Below are 6,932 nucleotides of genomic sequence, written 5' to 3' on the forward strand. Positions count from 1 at the left end.
GTGGGAGGAAGTCAGATCACCTCAAGAGAATCCACATAGACACAGAGAGAACATGCAAACTCCACAGAGCTGATGTTCCCTTTTTTACATTACACAACAGTGCTGTTCCATATATAACAGGATAACACATTTGATGGATGAAAAGTATAACTTCCTCCAGCATCAGGGTGTTTGTGGACTCACAGAGGGATATAGGTGGATCATAATCATCATCTGAATGGCCATAGATGTTACAACACACCCAACGAGCTGCTCAGTGACAGCTTGTAGAAGATGCTCAATGCTGGATTCCCAGCCAAGTAAGAAATACCCCAGGACCCCACAGGCCCCAAAAGCCCCAGGTTCACTGCATGTCAATTGGTTGATTGATTGGTAGTTTGATTGATTCACCAAATTAATAAAAAAAAATGTTAAGGAATTTACATCTCCAACATATGATATGAACTAAAGTGAGTCCTGCACTATTGGGTCAATCTTAATGTCTTGTAGAGGGGCCCTTTGTCAAATACTAGTTTAAAGACCTGCATCATTTAAGTTCATATTACAAAGTACATGATCCTAAATAAAGTTGTGGGCAACACTTTATCTTACAGGTCTGTTCATTTTATACAAGTTTCCTGGAAATTTGCATAAATGTAACGGTTTATTTATAGGACATTTTACAGAGAGGGCGGTGCAATTTGGTACAAATGATAAGAAAAACGAAAAAGTGTTTGTACTCAGTCATGTTCGTGTTCATATGCAGTTGTTCATTTGCAAAAAATCTTAATGAATTACGTTCTTAACAATTCTTTAAGAGAGAAAAAAAATACTTTTCAGTGTTTGTATAGATCCATTATTTTCAGGAATGTTTTACAATAATTTCCTAAAAGTAGCTGATGTGTAACTGTTAATTCTTATGACATTTCTTTGAAATTGTTATGTAATTTGGTATTATATAGGAAATGCACTCATTATCAAGTTTTAAAAAAAGAATCTAATATACTAGTATGTAGTTTGTCACATAAAACTACACAATAAAAGTATATCTGTTAAACAATTGTTAAGAATCTAATTTATTAAGGATTTTCACAAGTTAACAACTACATATGAACCCAAATATAATGAATGGGTAGAATACAACACCTTTTTCAGTGTTTCTTATAATTTAAATAGTACAATGCATCACCCTTTCTTTAAAATGTCCCAAAAGTTAACTGTTAAATACCTGCAAATTACACAGAACATTTCAAGGAAATTAATATAAAATTAAAGAACCTGTAAAATAAAGTGTTACAAAGTTGGGTTCAAAGTTATCACCCCATCATAGGAGGACTGGTTGCACTTCACTTAATAGGAACTCGGAGACAACTGGATACACATTGTATAGAGGGCAGGTAAGGTGAGTGGCTAGTCACGGCCCAGCAGCACATTTTTGGCCCAGGGCCCTGGAACAGGTTAATTAAGCCATGAAGATACCCAACAGTTAAAAGGTGAAGCGACAGAGATAAAAAAAAAAATACACCAGGAAACTGACTCAGATACTTCAATGCAATGGGGTCAGTACATGTCAGTGAAGAAAATAAAGGAAACACTGAATTGGGTGAGTAAGATTTATAGATTTAAGATGTTATGTATAGTTATAAGTGGTGTCTGGTGGGGAAAAAACAATCCTTCAACTTTGCAGGGAAGAGGTGGCACTTACTCATGAATAATTAATTAAGGTGTCATAATCATCCAGATACCAATTAAGCATGAGGCTGATACTTTGGGACACTTTAATATGATTTAGAGGTGTTTATATCCATCATATCTGTTGTAAAGTATTGATAGTCATTGTTTTGAGCAGCTCATCAAATATTTGTGACTCATCATTCTAGAATGGAATGGAATGTTTATGACATCAAAGGGCTGGAATCTTGAAGAGATCAAGGGACAGTTCAGGAGAGCAGTCAGCACAGAAACACAGGATCAGACTAGACCATCAGGATGACCCCAACCAACATTCATCTTCTACACTCAGCTGGTCGAGACATTTCCTGTGTGTTTACAGGACAAAAAGGAAAGAAAAACAGGTAAGGACTCCTGAGGGATGTTTTAAAGTAGCACTGAGCAATAGTGTTTGGAATATTCAGTTTACTGTCCAATATTTCTGACACTATGTCTCTTTTTCACTTAAAGGAGATTTGAGGATGAAAGACCTAGCTTGCTGATAGATTTATGTGCGATGCAAGCAGGATTTATTTTGGTTTGAATTTTGGAGAACACTGAAGACGTGACACTTTTATGGAGTATTTATCAATATTTTTTATGCTTAGTTTTTTCACTTGAGGACATCTGAGGATAGAAGTCTGAGCTTGTTTTTGGATGTATGTACTATGGGACCTGGATTTTTTGGAGATATTTCTTTGGACAAGACAACATAAGAAAAATAGGGAAGTGAGTGGTAAAGACTCACTAATGAGAGTGATGTGCTGGTAACCTCTCCTCTCTAGTCATTCACGAGGGACATTTTGAAGGAGTACTGTGGAAGAGAACTTGGAATATTTTCAACGCTCATGACTTGACACCATTATGGAGTATTGTTCACTCTTTGAGTGTAGGAAATATTACATTACAAGGGTGATTTGTTGGTAACCTTTCCTCTCTAGTTTAAGTCAACATATTACAGTCAGAAGCAAAAGCTACACTTGTTAAATTTCTTATTACTGATACAGATTTTCTTTGGCATTTAACCTACTTGGCACCTGCCCTCTTGTGCAATCTTTAAACCAAGGTTCTTCCCTCTTTTTTCCCGTTAGAGGGTTTTTGGGAAGTTTTTCCTTTCCCACTAGAGGGAGGTGTCTGAATCAGAGGGGTTTGGCATTGGTAACCTCTTCCCTCTAGTTCAGGTCCAACCTTTGGACAAGACAAGTGTTTATTTGAAAAGAAAAATAGGGAAGTGAGTGGTAAAGACTCACTAATGAGAGTGATGTGCTGGTAACCTCTCCTCTCTAGTCATTCACGAGGGACATTTTAAAGGAGTACTGTGGAAGAGAACTTGGAATATTTTCAATATTGAAGACGTGACACTTTTATGGAGTATTTATCAATATTTTTTATGCTTAGTTTTTTCACTTGAGGACATCTGAGGATAGAAGTCTGAGCTTGTTTTTGGATGTATGTACTATGGGACCTGGATTTTTTGGAGATATTTCTTTGGACAAGACAACATAAGAAAAATAGGGAAGTGAGTGGTAAAGACTCACTAATGAGAGTGATGTGCTGGTAACCTCTCCTCTCTAGTCATTCACGAGGGACATTTTGAAGGAGTACTGTGGAAGAGAACTTGGAATATTTTCAATATTGAAGACATGACACTTTTATGGAGTATTTATCAATATTTTTTATGCTTAGTTTTTTCACTTGAGGACATCTGAGGATAGAAGTCTGAGCTTGTTTTTGGATGTATGTACTATGGGACCTGGATTTTTTGGAGATATTTCTTTGGACAAGACAACATAAGAAAAATAGGGAAGTGAGTGGTAAAGACTCACTAATGAGAGTGATGTGCTGGTAACCTCTCCTCTCTAGTCATTCACGAGGGACATTTTAAAGGAGTACTGTGGAAGAGAACTTGGAATATTTTCAATATTGAAGACGTGACACTTTTATGGAGTATTTATCAATATTTTTTATGCTTAGTTTTTTCACTTGAGGACATCTGAGGATAGAAGTCTGAGCTTGTTTTTGGATGTATGTACTATGGGACCTGGATTTTTTGGAGATATTTCTTTGGACAAGACAACATAAGAAAAATAGGGAAGTGAGTGGTAAAGACTCACTAATGAGAGTGATGTGCTGGTAACCTCTCCTCTCTAGTCATTCACGAGGGACATTTTGAAGGAGTACTGTGGAAGAGAACTTGGAATATTTTCAACGCTCACGACTTGACACCATTATGGAGTATTATTCACTCTTTGAGTGTAGGAAATATTACATTACAAGGGTGATTTGTTGGTAACCTTTCCTCTCTAGTTTAAGTCAACACATTAGTCAGAAGCAAAAGCTACACTTGTTAAATTTCTTATTACTGATACAGATTTTCTTTGGCATTTAACCTACTTGGCACCTGCCCTCTTGTGCAATCTTTAAACCAAGGTTCTTCCCTCTTTTTTCCCGTTAGAGGGTTTTTGGGAAGTTTTTCCTTTCCCACTGGAGGGAGGTGTCTGAATCAGAGGGGTTTGGCATTGGTAACCTCTTCCCTCTAGTTCAGGTCCAACCTTTGGACAAGACAAGTGTTTATTTGAAAAGAAAAATAGGGAAGTGAGTGGTAAAGACTCACTAATGAGAGTGATGTGCTGGTAACCTCTCCTCTCTAGTCATTCACGAGGGACATTTTAAAGGAGTACTGTGGAAGAGAACTTGGAATATTTTCAACATTGAAGACGTGACACTTTTATGGAGTATTTATCAATATTTTTTATGCTTAGTTTTTTCACCTGAGGACATCTGAGGATAGAAGTCTGAGCTTGTTTTTGGATGTATGTACTATGGGACCTGGATTTTTTGGAGATATTTCTTTGGACAAGACAACATAAGAAAAATAGGGAAGTGAGTGGTAAAGACTCACTAATGAGAGTGATGTGCTGGTAACCTCTCCTCTCTAGTCATTCACGAGGGACATTTTGAAGGAGTACTGTGGAAGAGAATTTGGAATATTTTCAACATTGAAGACATGACACTTTTATGGAGTATTTATCAATATTTTTTATGCTTAGTTTTTTCACTTGAGGACATCTGAGGATAGAAGTCTGAGCTTGTTTTTGGATGTATGTACTATGGGACCTGGATTTTTTGGAGATATTTCTTTGGACAAGACAACATAAGAAAAATAGGGAAGTGAGTGGTAAAGACTCACTAATGAGAGTGATGTGCTGGTAACCTCTCCTCTCTAGTCATTCACGAGGGACATTTTAAAGGAGTACTGTGGAAGAGAACTTGGAATATTTTCAATATTGAAGACGTGACACTTTTATGGAGTATTTATCAATATTTTTTATGCTTAGTTTTTTCACTTGAGGACATCTGAGGATAGAAGTCTGAGCTTGTTTTTGGATGTATGTACTATGGGACCTGGATTTTTTGGAGATATTTCTTTGGACAAGACAACATAAGAAAAATAGGGAAGTGAGTGGTAAAGACTCACTAATGAGAGTGATGTGCTGGTAACCTCTCCTCTCTAGTCATTCACGAGGGACATTTTGAAGGAGTACTGTGGAAGAGAACTTGGAATATTTTCAACGCTCATGACTTGACACCATTATGGAGTATTATTCACTCTTTGAGTGTAGGAAATATTACATTACAAGGGTGATTTGTTGGTAACCTTTCCTCTCTAGTTTAAGTCAACACATTAGTCAGAAGCAAAAGCTACACTTGTTAAATTTCTTATTACTGATACAGATTTTCTTTGGCATTTAATCCACTTGGCACCTGCCCTCTTGTGCGATCTTTAAACCAAGGTTCTTCCCTCTTTTTTCCCGCTAGAGGGTTTTTGGGAAGTTTTTCCTTTCCCACTGGAGGGAGGTGTCTGAATCCGAGGGGTTTGGCATTGATATTGCTTTTTTTCTTTGCAGTGGGCACCTTTAATTGTATATAACCCTTACAACACAGACCATTGTTTGTGTTGTGAGATAGTGTCCAAGCGCTAAAATTGACATGATTCTAAAAGCTTTGAATAAATATAAATGTATCAATGAATAATTATACTGCATCATTCAGTCATCATTACATCTATTTTGTTTATTCTCTTTACCAACGTGTCTTCCTATATCTCACTTATCATCTCCTGCATTATTGTTTACAGTTTCAGAGTTTCCACGCTTTCTGTATATCTTTGTTTAATTCAAAGATTCCTCTCCTTTTCTTGAAGACATAACAAATAACCAACACCAGAAAATTAAACCCAACAGCACAGAAGTAACAAAAGGCCTCAATAGTCAGTCATCATTTAGTAAGGAGGGGCCTTATTCCCTCTACATACTGTATTTTTCTAACTAAATTTAAAAAAGGAGTGTCAGGCCAGAAATTTGTCTTGCCTCACAAACCTATCAAAGAAAATGATCCAATAATCAATATACCCAGAAATAGTTTGTGATTATGGATAATGTCACTGAGCACTGGCACTGGATATATGGGATAGCCAGTAGAAACTTTGATTTTTGCTCTGCTCCTCACTGATTGAGTTTGATGATCAGTGGTCTGTCTCAGTATTCAAACCAGATGGATCCTATCAACAAACAGCAGAGGGGCTGGTTTCACTTTGTTTCTTTCCTTGAAGAAAACAAGAGGGTCAATATGACAAATTTTTCATAGCTTACATATTTCTCCCCCCCCCCCCCCCCCCTAAATTTGGATTCTTTATGATGGTCCCCAGCAAAATGAGGAGTAGTTAATTTTTAATATTTTTCCCTTCATTTGAAGTTAGATTGACTTTTAGTAGACATATCCTATCATGAATGAACTGGAATTTTTCACCTGTTAGTGGGGCTAGATGAAAGGTCAGTCAGTAATGTCTGCACCACATTTCATGGTAACCTACATGCAGACATGCCAACACTACCAGGTCTTGTATTTTAAAAGTTTGTTATATTATCCATTGTGTCAAGCTTCATCTGAAAGTAACTAAAGCTGTCAAATAAATGTAGTGAAGTAGAAAGTACAAAATTTCCCTCTAAGATGGAGTGGAATGGAAGTATAAAGTAGCAGTAGTAGTATAAGGTATAATACAGTAGTATAAAATGGAAATACTCAAGTAAAGTACAAGTACCTCAAAATTGCACTTAAGTACTGTATTTGAGTAAATTTATGTTACTTTCCACCACTGTTACTCAACATCCCTGTTAACACAACTGTAAGCAGACAATAGCTGATAGAAGCAACTTCCAGAGGTACCCACTCATTTTCAGTTT

This window comes from Thunnus maccoyii, chromosome 3, assembly GCF_910596095.1.
Source record: "Thunnus maccoyii chromosome 3, fThuMac1.1, whole genome shotgun sequence".
Classification (NCBI taxonomy): Eukaryota; Metazoa; Chordata; class Actinopteri; order Scombriformes; family Scombridae; genus Thunnus; species Thunnus maccoyii.